The following is a 14,779-nucleotide window of genomic DNA, read 5'->3' as shown; positions in this document are numbered from 1 at the left end:
TGCAGGCACAAAAGGCTTGTAAGTGGGTACTACATCAGCCATGACACTAAGTTCTCCTCTTACACTGAAGAAGAGTACTGTGGTAACGTGCCCTGCCACAGCGTCTCTGTCAGAGCTGAGTGTGGCACCACTGGGGCAGCAGGGGCAAGGAAAGAAAAGAAATCTTGAAGGGCAGGTGATACAGCTAGGAGCCCTGACCAGGGTACAGTCCTGTGTGTCTGCTGATATTTTTATGTATTCTAGGATTTGTGGAAGCTTTTAAAGACAAGGTTTGGAGGGTTTTGCTCTGTGTAGGACAGCTGCCTGCCAGCCCTTGCCAGTGGCACGATGCAGGGCTGGGGGACATTACCTGAGGCACAGTGGCAAGCTCCTGCCTTGCTCTTTGAGGGAAAGCTCAGCAAGCACTTGGGATTTGGTTTGTTTTGTCAACACACTTTCAGGTTAAAATACGAAGTATTGAAATAATTGACAGTATTTTGTACTTTGTACTGTGCTTTTTATTATAGCTAAGATGGAGGTGAACAGTAAACTCAGATCTTCCCCTCTGCTCATTTCTTATCTTTAATCCAGCATATATATTTCTGCTAGAGTTGTCTTGTTGCTATAGGTTCTGTGTTCATCCCACTATTCCTATGCCGCTAAGGGACTGTAAAGTTGGTTTAAGAAGTCATCTGAGAATTTCTGTAGCGTGGCCCAAGTTCACAGATATCTAGACTGGACTTATTCCCCACTAAGGCTGTCCAGTGTGGCGGTGGGCCTTTGCTGTTGTAAGGTTATTCTGAGCATTACTGAAGCCAGAGCAAGCCCAGCAGCTTTCTCATGGCCACAGGGTCTGAGATCTTGCGCTGATATTCCTCTTACCTGTCTGCACTGAGATGTGAGGGCTAGTGTGAAAGACACTGTCTCTTCAGGACCAAGTGGGATCCATAAACCAGGCAGAAGCTTTGCTCCATCAGCCCCATGAGCTTTTGGTTTTAAACTGCTTGAAAAGCAAATAAAATCTGTTTCTTCTGGCTGAGAGCTGAAGTGCTTAAGCAAAGGACTCATGCATGGAGAATGGAGATGTTTGTCCTCTGAGTGTTTCCATGCTCCAAAAAGTCTATAAAGTGCTGTGAACAAGCCTTTTACTGGAGCAAATTAATTTCACAAATTATTTCCCTGGCTTTTGGGTTTTGTTTTTGCTGCACATCTTTCAGTCTGTTGTCCTGTTCACTAGCAGGAGGTGGAAATAATTTTAGAGAAAATACCTTTGCAGTTCTCATGGTTTTTTTTCTCCATTTCCTAAAAAAAAAAAAAAAAGACTGACAGGGCCAGGAGGTTTTGAGTCTTTAAGCTGTTGGTCTTTGGAAGATTTCTCTCTGTGTATGTGCTCTAGAGGCTCTGTTTCTCAGCCATCTGAGGAAGCAGAGGATGGAGATGGTGGAAGGTGGATTTTTGGCGCAGAGTTTGCTGCATAGACCAATATATCAAAATACCACCCGGTACAGTTTGTCAGGGCTTGGTGTGTCACCTAGTAACAGACTTTGCAATTAGATCTCTCTGTTGCTCCTGCACGTTGAAAAATCCTCCCAGCCTTGGGAGGACTCTGCTGCTGTCATCTCCTTTGGAAGAGCTGCTCTGGCTGATAGGCACTGAGTGTTTTGTATTGACCCAAGTAACACTAGTGTTCCAAAGCCATGGAACTGGGGCACATGTCCTCCCCAAATGGCCACGTTCATCATCATTTCCTCCAGCATTTGTTAGGCAGCTCCATGTGCTTTCCTCTGAACACCTCTGGCCTGTTGCTATGCGATGGGATATCCCTTCACAGTGGCTTTCTGGTACCTCTTTCTGATGACCCAGTGGGAGCTCTCACAAACTGTAAAGCGTAAGAAATTTTTCTTCAGAAGCTCTAGTCGCTTTGGGTTGGTGGTGGCTTAACAACTGGAGTGGCAATCTAAATATTTATATACGTGTCTAAATACAGTGAGTCGCCTCAGTAGTGGTAAATCATCCCAGTTAATGAATTTTCAATGTGGCTTTAGGTAGCTGTTTTTTTTATAAACAAATGGTTTTGCTGTACATGTTTCTCTATAAGTGATGGTTTGAGCAAAGTGTTGCTGACAGTTGTGAGCAAGTAGCGGTGCCGTTTCAGACGTTTCATGTCCCTTTTGATGTCACGCGCTTTCTGGTAATGCAGCATGGTGGTTGTTAATGAGAAAGTGGGGTGCGCGCTCTCCTGTCATTCCCACACGAGAGCTGCTGGCACTTGCACGTGTCTTTAAGTCTGTGTATAAGCACCCTGCTGAATCAGTGGGCAGCTTCAGCGAAACTCTTTCGAGTGATTTGTTTTGTACAGCAACGAACAAGCAGCCTGGCTCAGCACAGCTTCAAAGAATGACATTTTTAATATTTTGATTGACTCAGTACATAAAGAGATGAGACTCCAGCGGCTTGGAAAGACGCAGTTACCGTGGTAGGTGTTACCCAGTGATTAATGTCTCTTACTTTAAATCCAAACCTCTCGGCTCCTTTCATACATTTTTGCTAGCAACAGCAGATCCTGTGCCAGTCTCCTAGGTCTGAGTTTCTTTAGGTGCAGACACTATTGCCGAATTTGGTTTCTTGGCAATTTTGGGCTTAGGAGTCCAGCTCTGACTACGCATTCAGATCCCTCAGTATTCTGCTTGGAAGTTGTTGATCTGTTGAGCCGATTTATAGAATGTGTTATTCTGCTTTCCTGCCGCATTTTTACTGTATGGAAAACATTTTGTGCTTATTATCACTTGTCACATGCATTTAATCTATTTTTGGTAATTCTTCAGGGCCCATCACCATGGTATCCTAGTACCAGTGAACATAATTCCGATATCCATTCAATATGAACCACTGATGCATGACTCCTTCTAATATTAACACAGCTTTGTTATGTTACTTATTTTTCATTTTTCAAATACAAGACATTTGTGCTTTAAAGGCTTAAAGCAAAGACCACATCCGCTGTGGATGAAACCATTTCTAAATGGCCAAAATGAGTTAACAAACGCAGTGGTCTAGACCTGCCTGTAGTAATGCTGGCTACGCGTTATTGTGTTGGCCATAGGCTTGAGGTGAAGTGTGTTTTTAAAAAAAACTGTAGTGACACAAAGTGGCCAAAGTGCCATGGGCAGCACTGTTTTGGTTTTTTTTTCTGCATACTGGGTACTCTAGAGTCTGTAGAGCATGTAACAGGTTGCTCATGTGATGAGAGGCAGCAGTGTAACATATAGGGAGAGACAATCAGTAAACTTGATGCACAGCAGTGGATGTACACCGGTACACTTGATGCACACCAGTCGATGGCAGAATAGTAATTCAGACATTTCTAATTTTCTCTGGGCTCATACTGTAGGAAAATGAAGTGCTTAAGGGGGACATAAGTGATGAGTTCATAGAAGATAACGCTGTAAGAGGCTGTGATTCAGCTCTGCTTCTTTCAACATAACACAGGTTTACTAAGGTAAATAGCTCTGTGCAAGACAATAATATGCACATTTTACATGTTCAGTGTTTTTCTTATTACCTACACTTACCTCTTCCTAATCATTATGCAAATGATTCTGAACTAAATGCTTCACAGCTAAAATATGAATGAAAACGAGGTTGTATTTATTCTCTTGGCAAATACAAGCTTAAAAGACATCAAAGTGGACTGCGTGGGAAAAATGTAAACACCTTTAGATCAAAAACAAATCGGTAACCTTGTGCTGCTGCAAAAGTCTGTGATGGGAATGCCTGAGACTCTCTTGCACATGCTGGGCAGATATGCAGAGAGAAGGCAGTTCTGTGAGCTGAGTGGTATCTCCTGGGGCTGGTGCTGGTGTTGAGTCTCAGCCATGTTCTGCTCCTAGTGTATGTATCCTACTGAAAGCGAAAGGGTGGCTTAATATTTTAAGGCCAAGATCCTCAAAGTTGAGTGTTGCTTGCCAGTGAAATATCATTCTAAAACAGTCTTGTTCCTTTTAACAGGGGCAGATCACCCCTTGCGCTTTTTGTGGGTACCTTTGTACTATGTCCCTATGCCAGTGTAAGGCAAGTGGCATTTTATTTACATGCGTAGCTCTCTGATGCGGCAGCTCTTTAAAAGGAATACATGCACATTTTCATTGTGCTTGGAGAATATTCATAGAAGGATGGCAGAGGATACTTTTAAAAATTTATCTCTGCTTTAGCCATAGATGTCTGATTTCTGTCAATTGTTCACATTCACAGGGAGGGGATGGATGGGCAAACACAGCCCATCCATCTCTGGGCTAGACAAGTCATGCTCTGCGTTTCCAGTTACTGCATGGCACTCCATGATTACCAGGTTCTCGCAGGAGATAAGCTGTGATTGAAAATCAAAGCAAAACAAGAAACTCCAGCATACGGTATCTAGGATGGATTTATGTGACAATTCACTGTAAATAGTAGTGTGCTGACCATGCAGGTGAGTGACACCTTTGCCAGTAAAGGCACTATTTCCTTTCCTTAGTTTTAAGTTATGTTCTTCTTCGACATAATATTCTCCTAATAAGACTAAAAGGAAGTTTAATCTTTCTAGCATGTACTGGAACTGCTGTTTACAGTGTTCCAGTTGATTCTCTAATTTCTGTATTACAGTCCAGAATGGCATGGCTCACCAGAGGTAAGGAAAGATCATTTCTGTGTAGTTGAGCTGTGGGGACCTCAAAAATCTCTTGGGCAAAGGCTGGATCAGTATTACCTCTCCTTTCTGAAGAGTTCTTCATTGTTCCGGGACGCAGGAAAGTTTACAGCTTCCTGATCCAAGCTGTAGCTGTTCTTCTCTCCCTTCACCATTAAGAGGTTTTATCTCATGTCTGAACTGCATCTTTGCAACTGCAGTAAACCCCTCACCTCCTACACTCTTCTGTTCGTTATGGACATTAGAAGGTAAATTCTTCCTTTCCTCCAAGCCACAGGTTTTACATATCCAAAAACTGCTTTCGTGAGTTCCTCAGTCTTCATTTATTTAGATGAAATAATCCTATCTTCTTCCCTCTCTTCCCTGTTGGTACTGTTTTTTGGCCTTTTAATAATTCTTCTTGTATCCTGAATTCTTTCCAGTTGTTCCCCTGTTTTGTCAGGTGCAGTGCCCGACCCGGGAAACGGGCGTGGAAAAGATGGGACTCGGGAGCAGGGCTGTGTGCACTCGATGAGTGACTTCCTGAGCAGTGTAGGCTTCTAGCTCAGCCTATTCCTGTCAGTGCTGCGTTTGACTTTCTGCAATACTGCGGCACAACTGACTCCTGATTTCCCTTGTGACTTACCCACCTCCAGGTCCTTCTCTGCAGACCTGCTGGCTGGACAAGTGTTTTCCTCCCATAGTTGTGAAGCTGATTCTTCCTGCCTGGCAGAAGCATCTTTCAGTTTTCTCTGTTGATTTTTTTTTTTTTTTTTGTCCTTAGAGTGTTTCTGCAAGCAGTCAAAAAAAGTTTTTAAGTCCAAACCTATCCTCCAAGATACTGACAGTCCCATCTGTCTTGCCTCCCAGCTCGTGGTGCCTTGAAAGACCATAGTCTCTTTCCTTCTACCTATTTGCATTTTTCTATCCTTAATGCAAAGCCCAAACAGCAAACTACAGCCAGAGCATATTTTGCTTATGACAGTGTCAAGCCAAGTAATATTGATCTGGCTACCATTTATTTTGGCGAGTAAAGGCTGGAAATTACCACAATTAAGCAGTCTCACAATGCATCCAAAACTCAAACCTCATGAGCAGCAGGACCTGAATCGTCCAGCACTGGCATGTAAAATCACAATAGCAATACTAAAACACCAGAATCATCTACTGAGTTGTCCTTTTCACTAATACCAAAACTAGGCACGTGTTTTGATTCAAACAGGCAGTCTAGTTTGAATCTGAAACCAGCTTTCACTTCACAGACATGTGACACACTGACACTTATTCTTTTCAATCTGTTGCATGAAATTAATACAATTTCTTTTAAAAATTAATCACAGACTAGCTTTTTCCTCTCCCCTGCTCCTGCTGGGCTCAGGGAAATCCTATGTTAAAGGAAATTCACACCGAACACGAAAGCTGGGCTGGAAGGAGCCCGTCCAGCACCCCTTGTCTGGGACACACCATACACTGCTTACCCACTTGCTGTGGGCTTCACACAGTTTCCACTGGAGTTTGGTGGTGACTGGATCATTGGGAGCAGCTGTAGCTCCAATAAGCACTGGGGACAACTCAGGTTCCCAAGTGCTCATAACAGTATTTTTCCCCGGCTGAATGATTGCTTTTCTTGGCTTTTGTGGTTTTGTATTTTGCTGTTTTGGTACCAGAATGAGCCGCTTTGCTGGGGAACTTACTGCGTGTCGTTCCAGTGACGTTTTGGTAAGATATATGTTGTTTTAAGAGGAGATTTCTGTTTCTGGATAATATTGACCAGTGGTCCAGGTCCTTGCAAAGCCTCAGGGGGAGAGTTCAGAAGACGTAAGGGCAAAGGGTGACTCCAAGCAGGTGTCCAGCTGTGTGTTACACGGCTCTCCTGCTCATTGTTGTTTCACCAACTGTGCCCGTCTGCCGATAACCTCACGGTGTCCTCAAAGGGGAATAACAATTTCCAATAGTGTCTGTCAGTGGTGAGGGGCAGTGAGCTGTGGTCTTGGCCTCTCCTGCCATTTGCAAGCTGGCATATTTTCCTAAGCAATGCCTGTATTTTATCCTCATGTTCAAACTCTCCACATGCTTCTGTTTTCTGTCCTCTCCATTGAGAGTCCAGAAATAAAATAACCGCCTAATCATTTATTCTATAACTATACAACTGGAAATGTAAGTGTAAAGGGAAATATAAAGTTTCTTCCTGCTGCTTATTAGTCAATGTAATACATTTTCTAGTCTCAGAGAGATTACAGTAATATTTTATGCCACTTTTTTCTAATCTGCTTTCTCAATTATCGAACCCCTTGGAGGAAAACTTTTCAATTCAGTCATCAGAATAGCAGAGTTGCTTTATATGCTGTTTCCATTTTCGTTATTGAAGTCCGTATCAGGAAGGACAAAGAATAACCCTCGTGTGAGTGTCTATTTTCAGCCCGTCAAGGAACACAGCAAAATGTAGGCTGCCGGATTGCTCGCTCAGCCAAAGTCCAGGGCTGTTGTACTGTTCAACTCCATGCATTTTTATCAGCTTGTGTTTTAGGCTTTCTCTATGTGAGATAGTTTAGATCTAAATGTTGCTTTAAAAGCCCGTAAGTGAGAGAAAGAGGGCAAGATCATAAAATAAGGTCAAAGGGACTAGAGCACAGCTTCACTGTCATGGTCCAATTATTCTTTCCATGAGTCTCAAGGATTATAAATTAATGACTCCACTATTTATTCTTTTTCTGTACTGAAGCATTTGATTAAGCCCATGAACTGCATGAGTCTGTAAATATGAAAAGACTTGGCATTTGATGCCTTCTGTCATGCCAGCAGGGTTGCTGGTTTCTGTTTTCCTCTTAATGTTTCTGTTCCTAAAACACCTTGCTATACACCCCCTGTGCCAGTATTATTTTGAGGCACTAGCAATTCTTTCCACGTCAGCCCAGGATCCACTCATGCTGAGGGAATTCATCACAATACTTTCCCTGCTCTCCACAGCCACAGCACTAGAGAAGGGAGAAAGAGATCATGGGTGGATGCTAGGCCTGGCTCTTAGTGAGTCGTACTCCAGAGGCGCCTAAATCATGCAATATGTAGTGGCACACAGACTTCTTCAGAGTAGTATGGTTGTGAGAAGCTGTTGCTGCTGCCTGCAGCTCTGCTTGTGGGCAGTGGCAAGGTGTCAGCTTCCTGGCCTGGGGCACAGGAGCGAGTCTGGGCTGTGGCCGGCCAGGCTGTGCCGAGAGCGAGTGAGGGATCCTGACCTGGGGAACATGAGGTTAGGTTTCATTGGAGCAGAGCCGGGGTGGGGATATTGAAGAAGGCAGAGGTCCCAGTGTGGAGGATGTGGCTTGGGGTTGGAGCTGTGGTTTGGGCAGAGGATGTAGTGAGAGTGGACACAGGCTTAGGGGCTACTTTTGGGGAGGGTGAGAGCGCTGGGAGTCCTCAGTGGTGGTACTCACAAACGTGGGCAGTAGCAGAGCACATTGCAGTGTTGAACCCTTGTTTTACTCTGTTCTGATACTCTGGGATGTGTTTACTGTGGAAACAGAAAACTTTTACACTCAACCCACTGCAGAGAAGACAGATGTTTCCTCCTGGTAAGCGAAGCTTTCAGATGACAGATTTTGCAAAGCACACCTTTTAAAATAATTCAATTGGGTACCAATTAGCCATAATGAAATAAGTTTAGCATGGATGTTTTTGCACGGAAGTGAGCATTAGCTGCTGCAATGTGCAGTGTGAATGGAAGTATCCTGTATTACAGAGCTTCACCGTGAGAGGGTCAGAGGCATAATTGTTTGCAGCTGTTCCAGGCTTGTTTCCACTGTCAGTGTAAATACTGGGGATGAGTGCATAGACCGGCTAGACTTTGGGCTGACCTAGACGGCTTCTGGAAACTCAGGCAATGCCATTCCTAAAAGGCTCTTAATTTTTCCCATCCCACCCTGATTGAAAACATTCCTCATTCAGCCAAAATGTGAAGGAGAGAGCAAAAGCTCCCGTTCAGCTTCTGTTGAGAGCTGTACCCAATCTCAGCCAGGGCAAGAGCTGGCTGACAGAAGATAACACCAACCTGCCACAGCAAATCAGTCCAGTACTGGCATTTAGAAATCCAGGGTAGTGTCCTCTGTCCCCCCGATCTTCTGTAAAGCTCTGGAGTCAGATTCTGTTCTGGTGCTGATGGAGGGACTTGCTCATTTGGCAACAATTCCCTTTACACCATCTGAAGAGCTGGTTCATTGCACAGGTCTGTAACAACAAAAACAGCAACAGAGTTCTTAGGTGAAGCACTCTATCCACTCTATGGTGAGCACAAGTAGGTTATAGGAGTAATATCCTTTGACTCATTCAAAGAATATTGTAGATTATTTCCTGTTTAAAGGAAAAAAAAATAAGAAAGGAAAAAAGAATGAGAAGGATTTTATTGGAAGGAAAACAGTTTGAAATGAGCCTGGCAGCATCTGCCAGGTTGGTGTTTACTACCTGGAGAAGTCACATTTTAGCCACAAATGGGTGACAGAGGAAAAGCCACAGTCAGTGTCGTTGATTATTTCTGGGGCTGATCACTGGACTTGTTAATTTCTTGTTACTTTTACAAATTGGTAAATTCTAGACTTGTATGTGTAAACAAGACAGATTTGTGTCTGATGGGCTGTCTGAGAAGTGATTCATCCAGAGGGAAAACAAATGGGTCAGCCCTTGAGACAGGTTGCCAAGAGCAATGAGATCACCATGGTCATCTCCACTGATTGCAGTGCATCCTCCTAGATCTGTTGGAGCCTTTGGATGCTAAGGTTTTAAAAGCCTGCAATTCTGGAAATGTCTCCAGGAACCTCTTAGAAACTGTTTCTGATCTTATTTCTGTTGTTGGGACACAAGGTCCTGGCTCTGGCAGCGCACACCCATTCTTTCAGTGCAGCCTGGGGATGGTAGCGTGTTGGGAAGCCCTGGGGGTGTGAGCCAGGCCCACTGCCTGTGCGTACAGCCTGCTGTGGTGTGCAGTGAACCTGATGCTTCAAGTTGTGGTGACTTTGCCAGCCCTGCCCCTTATTTGAAGGACTGAACTTGATGTCTAGAAATCATATTGTGCCTCTGCAACAGTTAAAATCCATGAGAAAAGGCTTTACAGAGCTATTAAACATGTATTATCCACATTAATACATTATGGCCACAGGACCCAACCTTGGTGAAAAGCGACCTGGTGCATGATAGCTTTTAAATTTGATTTCTGTTCTCTCTGCTGCACTGTACAACAGGCATGATCGATTATCTACAAACACACCTGCCAGTTAACACCTCTGATATTATTGTCCCACTGTGCTAATGAGGAAGAGAATGTAAGATTTTGTACGTTATTTTCACCATGTGCAAGCTTTTATTTTTGTGATAGGAACTCAGTCGGAACAATGGGGCAGCTTCCGCACATGCTGCTGCCCCAGTGCTTGGAGCTAGCAACTGCTTTGATTTGGGCACAGGCAAATTAGCACTTCTCTTTCTTTGCAAGTTCCTCCTCTCCATTTATTCCCAGCTTATGTGGAAATATGTTCAGCTGGCTATACTCAAAGTAGAGTTTTCAGTGAAAAGGTAAATTTGTTTCCCATTTTTAAATTATGCCTTTGAGGTATGAAAGATCTTGCTGTTTGCTGTGAGGTATTGAATAGGCTTCTTGCTAGTGTTTGGGGATGGAGGGAACCAGGAAATGTTTGTGAGTCTTGTTGCAAGTCAGAGGAACTTGGCAGCACACTCATACACTGGGAAGGAATTCTTCCCTTTTCACTGCTGGGGTAGCCCTTAAACAAATAAATAAGAGGACCAGTCAGACTGAAAACTAACTCTCCACCCTGGTGTGGAATTTGCTGGGTTTTGAAACTCCTGGTAGGATGATTTGCTGTTAGCCTTTCTTCCCTTTCTGGTCACCAGTGGAAGATCAGTGTTGGATGGAAACCTCTTACTCTGATGGTTGGGGTGCAACTGTAGTCGTGGAGAAAGAGGATCATACCTGCTTCTCTGAGGGCAGCCAGTGTGAGAGCTTCCAAGTCAGGTAGCAGAGGAAGAGGGGACAGGCAGGGAGCCTCTCTGTTGCACCAGCCTGGACTGTCACCTGACTCATAACATAAGGTGGTCTGAAGCCTTCACAAAGACATAGTGGCTCTCACTGACTGCATGTGGGTCATCACAAGGCTGTTTGAGATGAGGAAGGTGTGCTCCAACTGTACCCTTCATGCTGCATCAGAAGGGTTTTACAGAGGATGCTGGTCCAGCTCTGCCAATAGAGCATCTCTACTTAGTAGTGCCATCCTCCTGACACCAGTGACACAAGTTTTAGGGCCAAAATCTGTCCGTTGATTAGCAGTTACCAAAGGGCATCTTGAAAAGGGGTATGAAATTCAACAAAGGCAATTTAGATGGTGATCGTTTAGATCTGCAACAGCAGAGCCAAGAGGAGCTGCGCTGTGGCCTGGGATGCTGCTGACAGGGGACAGTGGCATGGTGCCTCTGGCAGGCATCTGCTCTGCGTCCCCACGTGCAGGTCTGTAAGGTGCTCCCCCCACCAAGGCATGGAGCAGCAGTGGACTTAGTGTGACCGAGGAGCCAAAAACCAGAGGAAAACACTCCAAAAAGTCTTGAGAAACACAGATGCCATGCAGCATGGTCTCACACACTCCTTCAGCCTTTGCTTGTGTCAGGGCTGCCAGATGCGATGGCAGCAAGCTGACGTTTCTCTGCCTTTTTGTTGTTCTCTGCCTTAGTTTCTGCCACTCAGGGCAGGTGCACTTATCCCATCACGTATGTGTATGGCACAGCTGAGACTTTTCATTTGTTTTTCACCCTGTGTTTGGATGTGATTTCAGGGGTGTTTGCAAGTACATAAGCAATTTAAAACAATGTGGATTGCTTGTTCTATTACCAGAATCACACCATAGATCCCCCTTTCTAATGTAATTTACGACTAAAAAAGATTTATATGTTGTCCTCCAAAATGCAAGACACTGCTAGAATATGAATAGAAGATAAACATACACGTGTATACGTGCATGCATTAAAAACCCCTTTTGTCTCAAAATTCTGAGCCAGAAACAAAATTCATTTAGCATCTTAAAGTTTTTTTATCTCTTGGGTAGAGCTGGTTTGTTTGGGTTTTTTTCCAAATTCTATGTCGTTGGATAATCAAATTTCCTTTTTAGACCACACTACAGCTTTTTAAAGTTGTAAAGTAGAAATGATTGAAATACGCTGGCTCTTCCAAAGAAATACTGTCTGTCAGGATAAAGTAAAAATAAGGATAGTAAAAAATATATATTGGGCTGCTTGTTAATGCAATCTCTGTCACAGCTGACTTCCAAACATTTTAGCAATGTTCACATTAAAGAATTTTAATGATTAAGTTTCACTTCAAAAATTCTGAATTTTTTAAAAACCAGTTTTGGTAAAAGACTATCTTGACAAATTTGCAAGAAGGAAAAGGTTACACAGTCAAGTATGAATTCATTCCTTGGTTATACATCACTTTGTTCATATTTTTCATAGAAACAGATGAAACTTAAATTCCAGAGCATGATGCTGATGAAAGCGATAGTCTAGTCACAAAAGTTTGGATTTTTTTTTTTTTTTCCCCTGACTGTGTCTCTCTTTCCAATCAATGTTTATTTGTATTGCTGTCTGAATTGGTTTTGGACACTGACCTTACGATGTTTCCCTAACTTGAGACCTCATGAAGTGAAATACAGTTTCCTTAGACCCATGAAGGAAACAAATTAGATGGGACCGGTTATTTAGATCACGTTGTGCAACAAAACTGAAGGGAAACTTGGCCCAGCTCCAGGCCAGCTGTGGCTCGTCGGATGTAGCTGACTCAGAGGATATCAGACAGTCCGTGCTGGAAGACACTGTGCGTGGTGACGGAGTGGTTTGGAAAAGGCTCCTGCCTTGTTTTTGAGGGAGCAGGGAGAGGAAAAACAGTGCAAAGCCAAGGCACTTCTTACATAGTTCAAAATAACCTGTGTGATGGAGGACCCATGGGTTGAAATACATAACTACAATCCTGTGCAGTAATAGACTTGCACCGGCCAAAGCTTTGAGGGGACCCGTGTCAGGAGCTGGGCTATAAAAGTGGCTGCGATTGCTGGAGGCCACAGTCTTTTGCACTTCCATCTGGAGCGGGCTGAAGCCATCCCTAAAAATAGAAGCCTGCCTGTGAGTCACCAATTACTGGTCTGAAAAGAAATTAGATTAGTAGCCCTCAACCTTGAGTGTATTGGGAGCCTTCTCCCAGATGTATTTTGGGGTGAGGGTGCCCATCCCAGCCACACATGGGTGCCCACAGGCTTGGCAACGCTGTGGGCTAGCTGGGCTGGTGGTGTCAGTGGTGGCCAGCAGGTGCTGGGCACTCTGTTTTCTCACAGGTAGGCTTGTTTGTGTGATGGTCACTTTGCATATGACCTCAATGCCAAAATAGCAGAGACTGGAGGCTGGCCGTGAGGAGCAGCCAATTACCCCTTGCAGTTACAGCCTGTGTACCATCAGCCCTAAGCAGCGCTCCATCCCTGTGCAATGGATACAGAAATAGGAATTTGGAGGGAAAATCCTTATAGATGACTATTGGAATATACTCTCTCCATTCTCCCTTCTCTTAAGGATGTGGCCTGAAACACTGGGTTTGCCTGGAGTTAGTGTTTCTTTGCTTAGAAAATTGAAGCTCTAAAATAAATTCCTCTCTGGTCTATGTCATACCATGGCTTTTTGGCAGAGGATCTAAGAGTGGGGCTCCCTTCATTGGGGACACTGGGCTGATTGAACTGTTAGGTACAAGCAGTGTTTGCTCCTAATTTGTTCCACCTCAGTTAAAAGGGACAGTGGAAGGGTTGAGCCTCTCTCTCAGGTGTTTGATCTGTTCCATGCAGAGCCCTTCTGTTGGCCTTGGCAGGACTGGCAACTGGAAAGGGGAGGTTTAGCTGCTGGAGTAACTGCACCATTTGCTGGGAAAAAGTTAGTGTGAAAAATATTTAGCCTGAGCCTCAAAGTTGTGGAAAGAAGCCTGGCACTTTCTTTAGGAAGCCGAGTGCTTTCTAAGAACAAACAGAAAACTTCCAACCCTCTTCTCTTCTGATAAATAGAAATATTGGTAACAGTGTTTTTAAGCCTCCCTGATTGTGTAGTTACTCTGATGTCTGCCTGTCCCCCTTCTCTGTCATACTCAGGGTCACCAGTGTCCCACCTTCCCGGTGCAGCTGTGGCAGCCCTGGTGAGCCAGGCAGCCTTTGAGAGCGCTCCGCTGGCTTGTGCCTTGGCAGAGCTGTGATTTCTGCATGGGGCTTTCCAGGGCATCCCAAAGGAGACCTGTGCTTATGATTCAGATCTGGGGTGTGACAGGCTTTGGTTCATCCAGATGCCAGGCATCACTTAAAATAGCTCATGGCTTAGCAGCTCAGATTGATCCTTCTTTTTTGGTTTGTAAGACATTCATATGCAGGTCCTTCCTATCAAACTTGTTGGTGCATTTCTGAAATTAATAGGTTCAGAAACCATTTGTTTAGTTTGGATACCACAATACGTTTGTTTTCCCATCAGTATATTAAGGGACAGATAAATATATGACTGATTCGTAAGAACGCAGTTCTGTTTCCTGAAGTTGTTGTAAGGATCTTCTTTTTGCCTTCATATGCAAAGCAACACCATAGCTGGAATTCATATTAAAGGAAATACCCAGCAGCACAATCCGTTTCACCTCTGCAGCCGTATTTACCATTCTTAATAATAGTGGTTACATATCTGTGGTTCAGTTTTGCTGTTCTCCACATATGTTAAGCATACAATTTCCTGTTATATTTCAGCTGGCAAAAATAGAACTGACATTTTTCACAGAACTTTTTATTTGCTAATATCCGTATAAAATGCTAGATTTACTAACAGAAAGTTTCAGAAAGACACCCTGCTTCCCCCAAACCTGAAGGCTATAGAAATTTTAAGTGCTGAGGAAAGGGATGCTCCTCTCTTGTGCTGTGACACCTTCAGCGCTGTCAATAAAGCTCTGCTGATTGCAGGACGCTTGTTTCCACCTCCAACAGATAGCAAGAAGCAGGGCACACCCTCACTCGGGCAGCACCTCAGAAATGACCACAAATACTTTTATCTGAGTAAATCCCCTCAGACTGTGACACCTTGCAG

Source organism: Chlamydotis macqueenii, chromosome 7 (assembly GCF_036417535.1).
Source record: "Chlamydotis macqueenii isolate bChlMac1 chromosome 7, bChlMac1.mat, whole genome shotgun sequence".
Lineage (NCBI taxonomy): Eukaryota > Metazoa > Chordata > Aves > Otidiformes > Otididae > Chlamydotis > Chlamydotis macqueenii.
The sequence above is the reverse complement of the archived record's forward strand: the minus strand, read 5'-3'. Positions refer to the sequence as shown.